The sequence below is a fragment of the Oryx dammah genome, unplaced genomic scaffold (assembly GCF_014754425.2).
Source record: "Oryx dammah isolate SB20612 unplaced genomic scaffold, SCBI_Odam_1.1 HiC_scaffold_6, whole genome shotgun sequence".
NCBI lineage: Eukaryota > Metazoa > Chordata > Mammalia > Artiodactyla > Bovidae > Oryx > Oryx dammah.
This window is the reverse complement of record NW_024070190.1, coordinates 4,951,685-4,969,185: the sequence shown is the minus strand read 5'-3', so window position 1 is coordinate 4,969,185 and position 17,501 is coordinate 4,951,685. Positions and strand designations below refer to the sequence as shown.

At 40.4% G+C, this 17,501-nt stretch overlaps 1 protein-coding gene across 1 annotated transcript in view; it reads left to right on the top strand.

Annotated features, from left to right (window-relative positions):
- LOC120865404 (ryanodine receptor 2-like) overlaps positions 1 to 17,501 on the top strand; it is an 803,227-nt gene that overhangs the window by 766,514 nt on the left and 19,212 nt on the right. The window lies entirely within an intron of this gene.

The window sequence follows — 17,501 nt, the reverse complement described above, 5'->3', positions numbered from 1 at the left end:
GTTAAAGCTTTTATATTGTTTTATCACTCTTCTGTAACCTGCATCTTGGATACTGGCAAATCAGAAATTACCATACGTGGGACCCTAGACTAGGAAGTAAAAATTAGACAAAATATTAACCTTTACCTGGAAGTAGATGAATCCTTAAATGAGCTCCAAGTTGAGACACCTATACCACTGAGGTTGGTATAAGTTAAAGAGATAGATATAATGATGCTAAAATTACTCTAGGAAAAAATAAGCATATCAAAGGAATAATAAGAAAGAACTACTAACATTATAAAAGACTAGTTCAGTTCAGTAGCTCAGTCGTGTCTGACTCTTTGCAACCCATGAACCGCAGCTCGCCAGGCCTCCCTGTCCATCACCAACTCCCAGAGTCCACCCAAATCCATGTCCATCGAGTTGGTGATGCCATCCAGCCATCTCATCCTCTGTCTTCCCCTTCCCCTCCCACCTTCAATCTTTCCCAGCATCAGGGTCTTTTCAAATGAGTCAGCTCTTCGCATCAGGTGGCCAAAGTATTGGAGTTTCAGCTTCAACATCAGTCCTTCCAATGAACACCCAGGACTGATCTCCTTCAGGATGGACTGGTTGGATCTCCTTACAGTCCAAGGGACTCTCAAGAGTCTTCTCCAACACCACAGTTCAAAAGCATCAATACTTTGGCGCTCAGCTTTCTTCAGAGTCCAACTCTTACATCCATACATGACCACTGGAAAAACCAAAGCCTTGACTAGATGGACCTTTGTTGACAAAGTAATGTCTCTGCTTTTGAATATACTATCTAGGTTGCTCATAACTTTCCTTCCCAGGAGTAAGCGTCTTTTAATTTCATGCCTGCAGTCACCATCTGCAGTGATTCTGGAGCCCCCCTCAAAAAAGTCAGCCATTGTTTCCACTGTTTCCCCATCTATTTGCCATGAAGTGATGGAACTAGATGCCATGATCTTAGTTTTCTGAGTGTTGAGTTTTATACCAACTTTTTCACTCTCCTCTTTCACTTTCATCAAGAGGCTCTTTAGTTCTTCTTCACTTTCTGCCATAAGGGTGATGTCATCTGCATATCTGAGGTTATTGATATTTCTCCCGGCAATCTTGATTCCAGCTTGTGCTTCTTCCAGCCCAGCATTTCTCATGATGTACTCTGCATAGAAGTTAAATAAGCAGGGTGACAATATACAGCCTTGACGTACTCCTTTTCCTATTTGGAACCAGTCTGTTGTTCCATGTCCAGTTCTAACTGTTGCTTCCTGACCTGCATACAGGTTTCTCAAGAGGCAGGTCAGGTGCTCTGGTATTCCCCTCTCTTGAAGAATGTTCCACAGTTTATTGTGATCCACACAGTCAAAGGCTTTGGCATAGTCAAAAAAGCAGAAATAGATGTTTTTCTGGAACTCTGTTGCTTTTTTGATGATCCAGCGGATGTTAGCAATTTTATCTCTGGTTCCTCTGCCTTTTCTAAAACCAGCTTGAACATCTGTAAGTTCACAGTTCACATATTGCTAAAGCCTGGCTTGGAGAATTTTAAGCATTACTTTACTAGTATGAAGACAATTTTCTTACTAGAGAATGACAGAACAATGGAATAGTCTAGAAATAGATTTAGATACACATGGAAATTAAAAGAATGATAAAAGTGGCTTTAGAAATTATAAAATGAAAAGTAATCCAATAAATGGTAGAAGTAAGTACCATGGACTTGCTTTGGGGGAAAATTGATAAAAATGAATGCCAGCCAAATTCTTTACATCAAAATAAATCCCAAATGATATATCAATAAATAAACTTCAATGCAAAAGAAAGAAAAAATGCATAAAAGTTAAAACAGAATTTGACTTTTGAAGTAATAACAATTTTTTAATGGGGAAAGGGGTTTGTATGACATAAAACCTAGGACTCATGCAAGCATAGAAAATTCCTTTAAGATTTTCCTTATAGTTGTTTCTTCCCAAAGGCAGATAACAAGCTAAGAAAAACACAACACTGTAACAAAGAGCCAGTTTCCTTAATGTATAAGGTCTTAATCACATCCAGAAGAAGAAAAACAAGCAAATTATATGACTAGATAATTCACTGTAAAATAAATTGGGGTTGTAAATATGGAAAGATGCTCAGCTCTATGAAAAGATTAAGAATGCAAATCAAAACAATCAGTTGCCACCTGAAGACTGTTAATACCTAGAATTATTGAATTACTGGCATCTTCATGAACACTGCTGCTACTGCTAAGTCGCTTCAGTTGTGCCCGACTCTGTGCGACCCCGTAGATGGCAGCCCACCAGGCTCTGCTATCCCTGGGATTCTCCAGGCAAGAACACTGGAGTGGGTTGCCATTTCCTTCTCCAATGCATGAAAGTGAAAAGTGAAAGTGAAGTCACTCAGTCCCGACCCCATGGACTGCAGCCCACCAGGCTCCTCTGTCCATGGGATTTTCCAGACAAGAGTACTGGAGTGGGTTGCCATTGCCTTCTCCTAGTAGGAAGTTAAATTAACAATTTTAGAGAAATTTTATAGTGACTATCAGATTTTTAAGTGTATTAATCTTTGACTTATACTTATGTCCCACTGCTATTAACTGATCTAATTTCATTCATAAATATGTCTCTGTATATCCAAGGATATTAGTTGCTATCACAAATTGAAAATAATATAAATTATCATCTATAGGGTCCTAATTAAATATATTATGATAGACCCATATAATGGAAAAGTATGTAGCTTTTTCAAATAATAGATGTTTGAATATGCTAATATGCAAAGACATACAAATTATACTTAAGTGGGGGAAGAAAAGCAAGATCCTGAATAGTATTGTGATAGAATCCTAACATACAACATCACACACTCACACAAATGTATATATTAGGTATGTTGAACTATATATATGATTTTTCTGGAAAGATACATAAGAATCTGTTAACAAGGGTTCTTACAGGAATTAGGGACACAGATAAAGGAGAGAGAAAACTTAGGTGCTGGTAGACTGCGTCAGTTCAGTTCAGTCGCTCAGTTGTGTCCGACTCTTTGCGACCCCATGAATCGCAGCACGCCAGGCCTCCCTGTCCATCACCAGCTCCCAGAGTTCACTCAGACTCACGTCCGTCGAGTCCGTGATGCCATCCAGCCATCTCATCCTCTGTCGTCCCCTTCTCCTCCTGCCCCCAATCCCTCCCAGCATCAGAGTCTTTTCCAATCAGTCAACTCTTCACATGAGGTGGCCAAAGTACTGGCTAGTCACTAGTAATAACCTTCACCAGAGTCGCTAATACCTCCTTCCTGCTTCTCCACATCCCTACCCTGCCATTCCAAGCCCAGGGAAGAAAGTACTTTAAAGACCCTTCAACTCCTCTTCTGTGTGCTGCCTTTAAAACCACATTGTTGTCTGTATCCGATGACCCTGAAGAGTTGGGGTAGAGGCTGACCAGAGGCAGGCAGGGAAGTGGAGGACTGATGGAGGCAACAAGACACAGAGGATAAGTATCAAGGGCAGGCATTTGTGCCTACACTGACCCAGGGGAGATTCATTAATATTCCAAGAGAAACACCATAGTGGTTCTAAATCTCAAAATTCACAAGGCTCGGGTCATAAAGTTTTTCTGGAGTCATTCAGTCCCAGCGGGTGTGATGCTCGGTGAACCCCTCAATATTGATGGAAAGGAGGAATGGTTTCAGACGGGGGTATGCAGTGGCCCGTCTCACAGAGTGGGAACAATGTGTGACTTAGATTCCCCTCTCCCACCACAGCAAGACCACCTCCCACCCCTGCTGCCAAATATCCTGGACTCTCCTTGTCACATCAGGAGACATATCTGACCCTATTCAAGTTGTGCTAATGGTATCCTTGAAGTGAAGTCGCTCAGTCGTGTCCGACTCTTTGTAACCCCATGGGCTGTAGCCTACCCAGCTCCTCTGTCCCTGGGATTTTCCAGGCAATGGTACTGGAGTGGGTTGCCATTTCCTTCTCCAGGGGATCTTCCCGACCCAGGGATCAAACCCAGGTCTCTCGCGTTGTAGACAGAGACTTTACCGTCTGAGCCGCCAGGGAAGTCAATGGTATCCTTAGATGACTACATTTTGAATTTTGCTCTCGGAATGAATTTCCATTGCTTTTGTAAATTCTGTCAATGGACTTACTGTGAGAAGAATCCATGTGTTATTTGAACAAGAGGTGAGTTAGGAAGACCACTGTCTTTATTTGACTGATTTTACCCAATGACATGACATATGTATAAAGACGGTAGAGGAGTTTGCCTCACCCGCAGATGAGGAAATAGGCTTGTTGATCTTTTCAACGATGGGCTTGGAACTGAGCTACAGCCAGGACTTTGTTCATTTTGAAGAAGTTCTGTCCATATGGACTACCCCTGACCAACTCTGTTGTAGGTATTTCTGTCTCTACGTGTAAGAGTAAATGTACCTTGCCTTTGACTGAGGCGAGGTTGGAGACATCATAGTTTTCATCTTAGGTGTTTCTTTCTTACAGAAGAAAACTCAGTTCCAAGATATAAACCATACCTCAGTTCCTACCTGTCTTATAACTACATACTGCTGTCAATCAGTTGAACCAGACAAGAGTCTGAATAGTTTTGCACACGTTCAAATCCAGCTGATTGGTCTTAATAACTATTGTGTCAGAGGCCACATTATCTTGCGTAAGCTTTCAGTTTTAGATCTAAAAAGTGAAAGTCGCTCAGTTGTGTCTGACTCTTTGCAACCCCATGGGCTGTAACCTGCCAGGCTCAGCTGTCCATGGGCTTCTCCAGGCAAGAATACTGGAGTGAGTCGCCATTCCCTTCTCCAGGGCCATTCCATTTTGCAGGGCGGTTCCCTTCTCTAGGGGAATCTTCCCAACCCAGGAATCACACCAGGGTCTCCTGCATTACAGGTGAATTCTTTACCAGCTGAGCTAAGAGGGAAACTCTTTAGATCTAAAAACCCCTTTTAATTTGCCTCTTACAAATGCTTGTGCAGTTAGATTTTAAAGAAGCCAACAGCCGTAGAGTTTATTAAAAGTGGAGGCTTAGTAAAACCAAATATCTAGCAAGACAAAATTACGGAGTAGGAAGTGGTTGGATTTAATTATTGTAATTCCCCTAGAGAATCCTTTCTTTACGCCCGTCTCCTTCGCATTTCTTTTTCAATGGGTAGAATCTAGCATTCTCATCTGAGATAGGTTTTCCTCACTCACATGCTGTCTTATTGCTGTCGCCCTGAGTTTTCATCTCCTTTGTTGTTTCAGGTCCCTTCTTTGGGTCTCAAGGAACACTGCAGGTTTTCCCAAGGATTTAATTCACCCTCAGTGTTTCGTAACTTACAGCAGGTGGCACTGTGGCTGCAGTTTTGCAGAGTTTAGTGATGATTCATACTTAAATTTCTTTCCTTCTTTCTTTACTTCTTTATTTATTTATTTAAGATCATGGTGTTTTGAGCCAGAGAATCTAATTAAACCAGAGGTAACCTGATAGAATTTGAACCTCTTTGCCATGAATGCAGGAGGAGAAAGTGAAAAGTAATCTAAAGTTTTAAAGTTCAGAGCAAAAAGCGGATCGTAGCTAGGGAGACTGACATGTCATATATGAGGGCATTCGTCACAAAAGGAGTGGTTTTCAGCCTCAAATGCCTAGAGGACTCACCAGGAAAAATCTTTGTAAATCCACAGATCTTCAAGACCAACCCCAGATCCCTTGAGTCAGAAACTGTAGAAAAGATATAAAGACCCATGTATTTTAGAAAAAGCTTTCTAGGTGGTTGAGATAAAAAGTATACTCCTAGGGAAGTAACCTGCTTAGGTAATTGTTCTAAATTACTTATTTTACCTTATCTTCTCAAGGAATAATTTGTTTTCCTTTCGAGTCGGTCTCTCTTTTTCTCTCCCTGTGTCTGTTACTCATCCCTAGCCCTGCTTCTTTTCTTTTTCCAAGATAAAGATCTTATAAGGATCTTTGTGCATGTGTGTGTGTGGACGTGTTAAGTCATGTCTGACTCTGCAAACCTATGGACTGTAGCCTGCCAGGCTCCTCTCTCCTTGGGATCCTCCAGGCAAGAATACTGGAGTGGGTTCCCATGCCCTCCTCCAGGGCATCTTCCCCATCCAGGGATCAAGCCACCAGTTCACTAGAAACTGCTACTCTTCCAGTGTTCCCTAAAGGCAACATAAACAATGATTAACCCCAGAATGTATCAGTTTAGGAGGTAGATCTAGGGGGAAAGTCACCGAACATTAAATCTTGAGAATTAACAACTGCCCTGGCCTGGTTTGTGTAGCACCAGACATCTTCCTTCCTCATTACTCAGATTTTCTGAAGCAGTAAATCTTTGTACTGCCCAGCATTGCCCCTCCAGCTCCTATTACCAGGTTGAAGCTGATTCTCTGAGAAGGAAGGTAAATGAAAGAATTTCCCTTTTCAGGAGCAGAACGATAATCTGATAGCTGAAAGCCTGTCACCACATGTGAGTGGGTGATCACCACATTTCCTTCTATTCCACCACAGCAGCCATCTCTCTGATATTTCTGGTGATAACTTCTGATAATGAAGGAGAATGCTGGGAAAATCTGTATCAAAATCCCGTTGGTGAATTGTGCATTTTACTTGTTTTCCTATTAAGAACTTTGGTATCTTATAGAGTCTAATTGATCACATCCACAAAACTCTACCTGTCTTTTCACAAAATGGCCATATTTCATTTTAATGAAATATGGTAGAATCCCCTCCTTAAAATTCTTAGTGCTATTATAGAATGAAGGTGAGCAGTAAGATAAGGATACTGCTGGAGAGGCTGAAGAGTAATCTAAAAAGAAGACTATATTTACCTCAGTAATTTAGCCTCATCCCATGGTCTTGTTTTCAACTTCAATATCTAGAAAGTAAAAGTGGATCATTCGCCTGAAGACAGACTCACATTAACCAGACTCGTGAGTCAGACATATGAGTCAGAGTATTCACATTCCACTCATGAAGAGTTCAGATAACAAGCTGATAGTCTTTTTCCCATAGAAAAACTCTATTTGGGGAGCCAAATTGTCATCCAAAATCTTCATCAGCAGGAATTAGCTGGATGATCTTGAAAGGTTGTTGTTGAACGAAAAGACGCCGGGATTCTTGGCCTCCGGAGGAGAATTCAATCTGGGGCCAGAGACAAGGCTTGATTGCTTAGAGCTTTTGTATAATAAAGTTTTATTAAAGTATAAAGGAGATAGAGAAAGCTTCCGACATAGGCATCAGAAGGGGGCAGAAAGAGTACCCCCCTGCTAGTCTTCAGCTGGATGTTATATAGTCGCTAACAGTCTGTTAATGAAAAAAAGAAATGTCTTAAAACTCAGAATGGTACCATGCCCCTCACCCATAAGATGTATTTTGGGATAATCTTGGCACCAGACAATTCATCCTGGGCCATAAAATGATTAACTTGAATCTTGTAGAAGGGCAGATCACCATACAAATAGTTTTGTTTACATACATTAGGGAAACAGTATCTGAGTATAACATACTGGTTTGTCAAGTAGGTTCTGAGCGATTAGGCGGAATCGACTTGAAGACAGAGTTTGGCGTAAATGCATCGCACATTAGCATAGCTTAAGACAAACATTTCCATAAGAAAAATGCATTGGTTATCTCAAGGTTTGAGAATAGTTAACTTCAGGTGAAACCAGGTGTCATTATGGCAACACAGTATTTTAATAGAAACCTCCTTTTAAATTTGTATAGAGAAGGAAAAAATATCGCTAGTTTCCTCCTGCCGCTTAAAAGAGATAAAAATGTCTGACACTTGCAGGCTGTTTCCTCCATTTGGAGACCCTTGGCCTTCCTGCCTGTTACCCTCTCAATCTTAGTCACATACATGTCAAACAGACAGGACTTGGAGAGCTGGGATTCTAGGACCTGAATGGGGAACAGTCAGCAGTTGATCCACTGTTGACTGACAATAGGTATTAGTGTGAGGAGTTAAAGGGCCAGAATTGGACACAGAGAAGTGCCAGACGATAGGCAGGTAGACTGTCCAAACTGAGTCCCCAGCCCAAGGGGGAGGGATGGATTACAAACAAACCTAAGGATGGAAAAGCCAGAAACGATGGACTCTGCTAGTTCACTAAGTAAATAGTAAGCAGCTGCAATAATAATTCTGTTTCATATGGCCACAGTTACGCAGATGTGAAGATAGGTTTGGAGAAAAACATATAGCCCCCAGTTTTTCTTAATAAAAGCAAGAAATTCATATGGTAAAAATAATTCCAATAGTATGTAAGAGTAAATAAGGGAAAATAAAACTTTCTCTTCCCACATATCCACTATTAACAGTTTCAAGCGCTGTTTTAGACAAATAGTTATAAGAAATTAATGTAGTATCCAAAGTTTTTTTTTAATTAATTTTTTATTGAAGGATAATTGCTTTATAGAATTTTGCTGTTTTCCATCAAACCTCAACATGATTCAGCCATAGGTATACATATATCTCCTCCTTTTTCAACCTTCCTCCCATCTCCCTCCCCATCCCACCTCTCTGGGTTGATACAGACCCCTGTCTGAGTTTCATGAGCCATACAGCAAATTCCTGTTGGCTATCTATTTTACATATGGTAATGTAAGTTTCCATGTTACTCTTTCCATACATCTCACCCTCTCCTCCCCTCTCCCCATGTCCATAAGTCTATTCTCTATGTCTGTTTCTCCATTGTTGCCCTGTAAATAAATTCTTCAGTACCATTTTTCTAGATTCCGTATATACACATTATAACACAATATTTATCTTTTTCTTTCTGACTTACTTCACTCTGTATAGTAGGTTCTAGGTTCATCCACCTCATTAGAACTGACACAAATGCATTCCTTTTTATGGCTGAGTAATATTGCATTGTGTATATGTACCACAACTTCTTTATCCATTCATCTGTTGATGGACATCTAGGTTGTTTCCATGTTCCAGCTATTGTAAACAGTGCTGCAATGAACAATGGGATACATGTGTCTCTTTCAATTTTGGTTTCCTCAGGGTATATGTCTAGGAGTGGGATTGCTGGGTCATATGGTGGTTTTATCCCTAGTTTTTTAAGGAATCTCCATACCGTCTTCCATAGGGGCTGTGTCAGTTTACATTCCCACCAAACAGTGCAAGAGTGTTCCCTTTTCTCCACACCCTCTCCAGCATTTATTGTTTGTAGACTTTTTGATGATGGTCATTCTGACTGGTGTAAGGTAATATCTCATTGTAATTTTGATTTGCATTTCTATAATAATGAGCAGTGTTGAGCATCTTTTCATCTGTTTGTTAACCATCTGTGTGTCTTCTTTGGAGATATGTGTGTTTAGGTCTTTTTCCCACTTTTTGATTGGGTTGTTTGCTTTTCTCGTATTTAGTTGTATGAGCTGCTTGTATATTTTGGAAATTAATCCTTTGTCAGTTGTTCCATTTGTTATTATTTTCTCCCATTCTGAGGGTTGTCTTTTCACCTTGCTTAGAGTTTCCTTTGCTGTGCAAAAGCTTTTAAATTTAATCATCTCCCACTTGTTTACTTTTGTTTTTATTTCCATTAGTCTAGGAGGTGGGTCACAGAGGAGGTTGCTTTATGTCCTCGAGTGTTCTCCCTATGTTTTCCTCCAAGAGTTTTATAGTTTCTGGTCTTCCATTTAGGTCTTTAATCCATTTTTATTTTATCTTTGTGTATGGTGTTAGGAAGTGTTCTAATTTCATTCTTTTAGATGTAGCTGTCCAGTTTGCCCAGCACCATTTATTGAAGAGGCTATCTGTGCCCCATTGTATATTCTTGCCTCCTTTGTCAGAAATAAAGTACCCATAGGTGCATGGGTTTATTTCTGGGCTATCTTTTTCCATTGGTCTATGTTTCTGTTTTTGTGCCAATACCATACTGTCTTGATGACTGTAGCTCTGTAGTATAATCTGAAGTCAGGAAGGTCGATTCGTCCAGCTCCATTCTTCTTTCTCAGGGCTGCTTTGGCTGTTCAGGGTATTTTGTGTTTCTATATGAATTGTGAAATATTTTGTTCTAGTTTGGTGAAAAATACCATTGGTAATCTGAAAGGGATTGCATTGAATCTGTAGATTGCATTTGGTAGTATAGTCATTTTCACAATATTGATTCTTCCTACCCAGGAATATGGAATATCTCTCCATCTATTTATGTCATCTTTGATGTGTACAGTTCTTTGGTCTCCTTAGGTAAATTTATTTGTAAATATTTAATTCTTTTTGTTGCAGTGGTGAATGAGATTGATTCCTTAATTTTTCCTTCTGATTTTTCACTGTTAGTATATAGAAATATAAGTGATTTCTGTGTATTGATTTTGTATCCTGCAACTTTGCTAAATTCACTGATTAGCTCTAGTAATTTTCTGATACTATCTTTAGGGTTTTCTATGTACAGTATTATGTCATCTGCAAATAGTGAGAGCTTTACTTCTTCTTTTCTGATCTGGATTACTTTTATTTCTTTATCTTCTGATTACTGTAGCTAGGATTTCCAGAACTATGTTGAATAATAGTGGTGAAAGTAGACACCCTTGTCTTGTTCTTAATCTTAGGAGGGATGCTTTCAGTTTTTCACCATTGAGAATAATATTTGCTGTAGGCTCATCATATATGGCCATTACTATGTTGAGGTAGGTTCCTTCTATGCCCATTTTTTGAAGAGTTTTAGTCATAAATGGGTGCTGAATTTTGTCAAAGGCTTTTTTTTGGCATCTACTGAGATTATCATATGGTTTTTATCTTTCAATTTGTTAATGTGCTTTATCACATTGATTGATTTATCTATATTGAAGAATCCTTGCATCCGTGGAATAAACCAAACTTGAACATGGTATATGAGCTTTTTGATGTGTTGCTGAATTCTGTTTGCTAAAATTTTGTTGAGGATTTGTGCATCTACATTCATCAGTAATGTTGGCCTGTAGTTTTCTTTTTTTGTGTGTTGTCTTTGTCTGGTTTTGTTATCAGGGTGATGGTGGCCTCGTAGAATGAGTTTGGAAGTGTTCCTTCTTCTGCAATTTTTGAAAGAGTTTTAGAAGGATTGGCATTAGCTCTTCTCTAAATGTTTGATAGAATTCTCCTGAGAAGCTATCTGATCCTGGGCTTTTGTTTTTCAGGAGATTTTTGAGCACACCTTCAATTTCAGTGCTTGTAATTGGGTGTTCATAATTTCTATTTCTTCCTGGTTCAGTCTTGGAAGATTGAACTTTTCTAAGAATCTGTCCATTTCTTCCAGGTTATACATTTTATTGCCATATAGTTGTTCTTAATAGTCTCTTATAATCCTTTGTATTTCTGCATTGTCTGTTATAACCTCTCCTTTTTCATTTCTAACTGTTGATTTGATTCTTCTTTTTTTCTTGATGAGTCTGGCTAAAGGTTTGTCAATTTTCTTTATCTTCTCAAAAAATAAGCTTTTAGTTTCATTAGTCTTTACTATTGTTTCTTTCATTTCTTTTTCATTTATGTCTGCTCAGACCTTTATGATTTCTTTCCTTCTACTAACTTTGTGTTTTTCTTCTTCTTTTTCCAGTTGTTTTAGGTGTAAAGTTAGGTTATTCGATGTTTTTCTTGTTTCTTGAGGTAGGATTGTATTGCTGTAAACTTCCCTCTTAGAACTGCTTCTGCTGCAGCCCATAGGTTTTGAGTTGTCATGTTTTCATTGTCATTTGTTTCTAGAAACTTTTTGATTTTCCTTTTGATTTCTTCAGTAACCTCTTGGTTATTTAGAAATGCATTGCTTAATCTCCATGTGTTTGTGTTTCTTACAGTTTTTTCTTGTAATTGATACCTAGTCTCATAGCATTGTAGTCAGAGAATCTGCTTGATAGTATTTCAGTTTTCTTAAATTTACTGAGGTTTGATTTGTGACCCAAGATGTGGTCTATCCTGGAGAATGTTCTATGTGCACTTGAGAAGAAGGTGTATGCTTCTGCATTTGGATGGAATGTCCTGAAGATATCAATGAGATCCATCTCATCTAATGTATCATTTAAGACTTGTGTTTCCTTATTAATTTTGTTTTGATGATCTGTCCATTGGTGTGAGTGGGGTGTTAATGTCTCCTACTATTATTGTGTTACTGTCAGTTTCTCCTTTTATGTCTGTTAATGTTTGTCTTATGTATTGAGGTGCTCCTATTATGTATTGAGGTGCATAGATATTTACAGTTGTTATGTCTTCCTCTTGGATTGATCCCTTGATCATTATGTAGTGTCCTTCCTTATCTCTTGTAATCTTCTTTATTTTAAAGTCTATTTTGTCTGATATGAGGATTGCTACTCCAGCTTTCTTTTGCTTCCCATTTGCAGGGAATATGTTTTTCCATCCTCTTTCAGTCTGTGTGTGTGTTTAGATCTGAAGTGGGCTTCTTGTAAGCAGCATTTATGCGGGCCTTGATTTTGTATCCATTCAGCCAGTCTGTGTCTTTTGGTTGGAGCATTTAGTCCATTTACATTTAAAGTAATTATTGATATACTTGTTCCTATTGCCATTTTCTTAATTGTTTGGGGTTGATTTTGTAGATCCTTTTACTTCTCTTGTGTTTCTTGACTATATAAGTCTATTTAACATTTGTTGTAAAGCTGGTTTGGTGGTACTCAATTCTCTTAACTTTTGCTTGTCTGAAAAGCTTTTTATTCCTGCATCAGTTTTGAATGAGATCCTTGCCAGGGACAGTAATCTTGGCTGTAGATTTTTCCCTTTCAATACTTTAAATATTGCCATTCCCTTCTGGCCTGCAGAGTTTCTGCTGAAAGATCAGCTGTTAAGCATATGGAGTTTCCCTTATATGTTACTTGTTCTTCTCCCTTGCCATTTTTAATATTCTTTCTTTGTGTTTAGTATTTGTTAGTTTGATTTGTATGTGTCTTGGTGTGTTTCTCCTTGGGTTTATCCTGTATGGGACTCTCTGTGCCTCTTGGATTTCCTTTTCCATGCTGGGGAAATTTTCAACTATTATCTCTTCAAAAAATTTTATCATGCCCTTTCTTTTTCTCTGCTGCTGCTGCTGCTAAGTCGCTTCAGTCATGTCCGACTCTGTGCGACCCCATTGACAGCAGCCCACCAGGCTCCCCCGTCCCTGGGATTCTCCAGGCAAGAACACTGGAGTGGGTTGCCATTTCCTTATCTAATGCATGAAAGTAAAAAGTGAAAGTGAAGTCGCTCAGTCATGTCTAAGTCCTAGCGACCCCATGGAAAGCAGCCTACCAGGATCCTTTGTACATGGGATTTTCCAGGCAAGAGTACTGGAGTGGGGTGCCATTGCTCTTCTTCTGGGACCCCTATAATTCAAATGTTGGTACATTTGATATGGTCCCAGAAGTCTCTGGTAGAAGGCAATGGCAACTGGTGGTTGGGTGAAGCCAGGTCCTGTATTCACGTGGTTTCCTTTGTGTGAGTTCTCACTATTTGATGCTCCCTGGGGTTAGTTCTCTGGCAGTCTAGGGTCTTAGAGTCAGTACTCCCACTGCAAATGCTCAGGACTTGATCTCTGGTCAGGAACAAAATTCCACAAGTGGTTTGTTATGGCATTTAATGAGATTAAAACAAATATCCAATTGGAGAAACCAAAGATGAACCCCAGACAAATGGTAGTTTCAAAATCAGGCAAATAATAATTAAAGTAACAGAATGTACACATACACACCCATGAGCAAAGTCAAAATAGTCCAACAAAAATACAGTACAGTAGATTGACCCAGCAAACAAAGGAAATAAAAAATTATATTTACCAGTTAAGAACTAAAGCACAAACTGGAAAACAAAACTAAAGTATAGTGCTAAATGGGAAATAAAGCAATAAAAAGAGAATGAACAAATATGTTAAGAGGATAGGAAAGAAAGGAAAGAAAGAATAGAAATGCAAAGTTAAATAGAGGTAGATAAAGAAGATTTATATATGTTAAAGATGAACTGCAAGGGGAAAAGAATAGTAGGAAAAGCAAACAAAGGAATAAATGTAGAAAAAAATAATAGGTTTAAAAACTTAAAAAAAAAAAAACAGGAAAACTCCACAGAACTGCAAAGGCCCAACATAGAGGCAGAGGTTTATAACAACAATAAAAAAGTGACTGAGAAAAAAAAAGCTCAAAAAGCTTAATTGGATTTCTTAGTGCCAATAAAATCAACAACTACAACATATGGGGGACAAAAGGAAAATACGAAATGAAAAAAAATCCACAAGAATCCACAGAACAAATAAAAAAATTAGAATAATAAATGTTTTACTTGAGTCACTGTTGTCAGAGACCTTGCCCTCACTGGGAGTCACAGTCCACCTCACCTCCCTAGGATGCCATCCCACAGTGTGCTGATCTCTGGACCTGTTGTGGGGGCAGCTCAGATTCTAATCTGGTCCTACTCCTGTGTGTTCTTGCCTCCAGTGTCCACAGCTATCAGAACTAGTGTGTGTGTGTGTGGTTTTTTTTTTTTTTTTTGTGGGAGCTCTCAGTGGCCTTTTATATATTGCATGGACGCAGAGTCTGCCTAGTTGATCTTGTGGATTTATTCTGCAGCTTGTACAGCTGGTGAGAAAGTTTTGAATCTTCTTCCTTAACCACACTGCCCCTGGGTTTCAATTGTGGTTTTATTTTTAACACTACATGTGAGTCATCCACTGGGCTTTGCTTCTGAGGCTGCCCTGGAGGACATGGGTTTAGCCCTGTGAGGGCCAGGTGTGGAGGTGGTGCAGCTGGCTTGGGTTGCAGGAGTTCTGGCAGCACCAGGTACTCAGGGGGATTGGAAGCTAGGGCAGCAGGAAATATAGTGCTCTAGAAGGGTATGGCAACCAGTATTGGCCAATACGCTCCAGTATTCTTGCCTGGAGAAGCCCCCTCCCTGACAGAGAAGCCTGGTAGGCCACAGTCTACAGGGTCGCAGAGTCAGACATGACCAAAGTGACCCTGCAGGCTTAGAGGCAAGACGTTTTTTTGTCTGTGCCACCTCTGCCCCAGTGAGAGTTGAGCGTGGAGGTGGCACAGTTGCTTGGATTGTGGGGACCCTGGGGGCACCAAGTGTGCAGGGACATGGACTGCCTCCCCTGCAGGAGTTATGGCCCAATAAGTCTTTTTTTGAGCCTCGTGTAGCTGGCAATCAGAAGGCCTCTTTGGCCAGTCTCTCTGTAGCTCTGCCCATTCAGGTGCTTAGCGGGCTCCCTTGCCTGGGGTCCTTCTCTGTTGTTCAGCACATCGGCATATAGAGGGGGGGCCCCCCTGGCTGGGGTCCTGCTCTGTAGAATGGAGCATCAGGCACTTAAAGGGGCACCCTGGGTGGGGTCCTGCTTTGTAGTTCAGTGCATCAGGCGACTGATGGGCCATCCTCTCTATTGTTCAGCTGCTGGTGCTGGCCTGTGGGGAGAGAGAGGCTATGGTGACAGTTCCACCCCCTATGCATGTGACTCAGCAGTATCCCCTTGCTTCCATGGCTGCCTGGCTTTCCTCCACTGGCATTTCCTACCACAGTCTCTTCCCTCACATCCCCTCCATCCATCTCTCTGCAGTCAACAGCAGCCCTAACACTGGGATTGCTCCACAATCCCTAAACTCCACCTCCCAGCCTCCATGCCTTCCAGGGGACCAGTGTTCCTGTCCAGGGTATGTATGGCTGCAGCAAGGACTGTGTGAGTCTCATTCCATTTAGGCTGCCACAGATTAGCTGTTTCACTTTCAGCCTTAAATGTTTCTCTTTTGACTCAGACAGTTGCCCTGATGTGGTGATTGGACCCCTGCTTCAGTTCCCCCAGCCACTGAGGGCAGGTCCAATCCTACTAACACTCCTGTTTTTCCCCCTAGTTCCTTCATCCTACTGAGTTCTGCGTGGCTTTATATGTTCTTTTCCACTGGTCAGGTATTCCTCCTCTGCTCTCAGCTGATGTTCTGCATGCACTTCTGTGTCCAAAGGTGTATTCCTGGTGTATCTGTGGAGATAGATGTACTGCACAGCCACCTACTCCTCTGCCATCTTGTTCTCTCTCTACCACTTAATTACAGTTCCTTATCTTGACAACCATATCAGTGCTCTTGTACTAACTGACAAGGGGTCAGTTATTTTGTGTTCTAAAACCTACAGTCCAATGAAGACTTTAATAAATCCCTGTTGGTGGATTTGGCCAGGCAGCAACTTGACTGTGGAAAATACTACCTTATTCCAAAAAGGCATTGAACATCCTTTTCAAAGGAGGTTAAAATTTGTCATGTAGATTTCAAAAATGATTGAAGAAGCTTCCTTCTCTCTGGGTGATCCAGATTTTCAGTTATCTATTCATTATATACAGGACCACTACCATCAACAATGCAAATTGTGTGTGGTCTTCCATCAATATAGACTTGAGTTCTGAGTTTGAGCAAGCTCCAGGAGTTGGTGAACAACAGGGAAGCCTGGTGTGCTGCAGTCCATGGGGTCACAAAGAGTCAGACACAGCTGAGCTACTGAACAACAACAGGAGATCTCTTGACAGTTTAACCAAAATGAACAACTGACAGGACACTCAGAATTTGGAGAACATTTTTTTTTTTTTTGCAAGCCTTTCCTTTGCTGCACCAAAACCAGTTCTTTCTTTTTATGCTTGATTGACAATTATTCAGTGTAGTACATTTCTTTGCAGTACTTGATAGTTCCAAAACAACTTTAATCAACTTAGAAGAAATACATGTACATCTGAACACACAGCCAAGATGGCCTGGGCCTGTTTCTCACATCCAGGGCATATTCACCCACACTGAGGACCCTCTTGGAGCATCTCCCCAAAGGCTTTTTTAAAGTGTCTTCAAATCTTACTTCCAGAGACTAATTCAGTAGGTGATACTAGGAATTTGGAATCTTTAAGCCTCTGAGAGATGCGGATGTGGAATTAAGTTTAGACACCACTGGTCTCATCAGGCTGTCTGTATGAGCATTTTGGTGTTATCTTGTAATCTTTGCTTGAATTTGGTGCTCTGTAAAACTACTTGAGAATTTAAGGTGTATCTGAGCTGTTCTCCAGGAAACAGCTGACTAGTCATAGTTTTTCACTCTTCAGTCATCCCAAGTGTTTTAAGGGCCTATCAGGTGCTGAACATTATGTAGGCACTGATGATAGAGGGCTTCCCAGGGTGCCAGTGGTAAAGAATCTGCCTGCCAGTGCAGGAAGTGCAGGAAACGTGGGTTTGATCCCTGGCTCAGGAAGATCCCCTGGAGAAGGAAATGGCAACCCAATCCAGTATTCTTGCCTGGGAAATCCCATGGATAGAGGAGCCTGGTGGGCTACAGTCCCCAGGGTCAAAAAGAGTTGGGCACGGCTGAGCGCTCATGCAAGATGACAAAGAAGCAACCCAAGAAATTCTTATTATAATGGGACTAATTATAATGAAATGAGATCATAAAACATCAAATGAAAAATAAGTTGGAGATACAAGTCTGGGATTCAGGAAAGAGACCTGAGGTGTAAACAGAAATATTTCATAATTACCACAGATGATGCTTAAGTATGAAACTAGAAAAGTTTCCTAAGGGAATGTCCTAAAAGAAAAAAAAAAGTC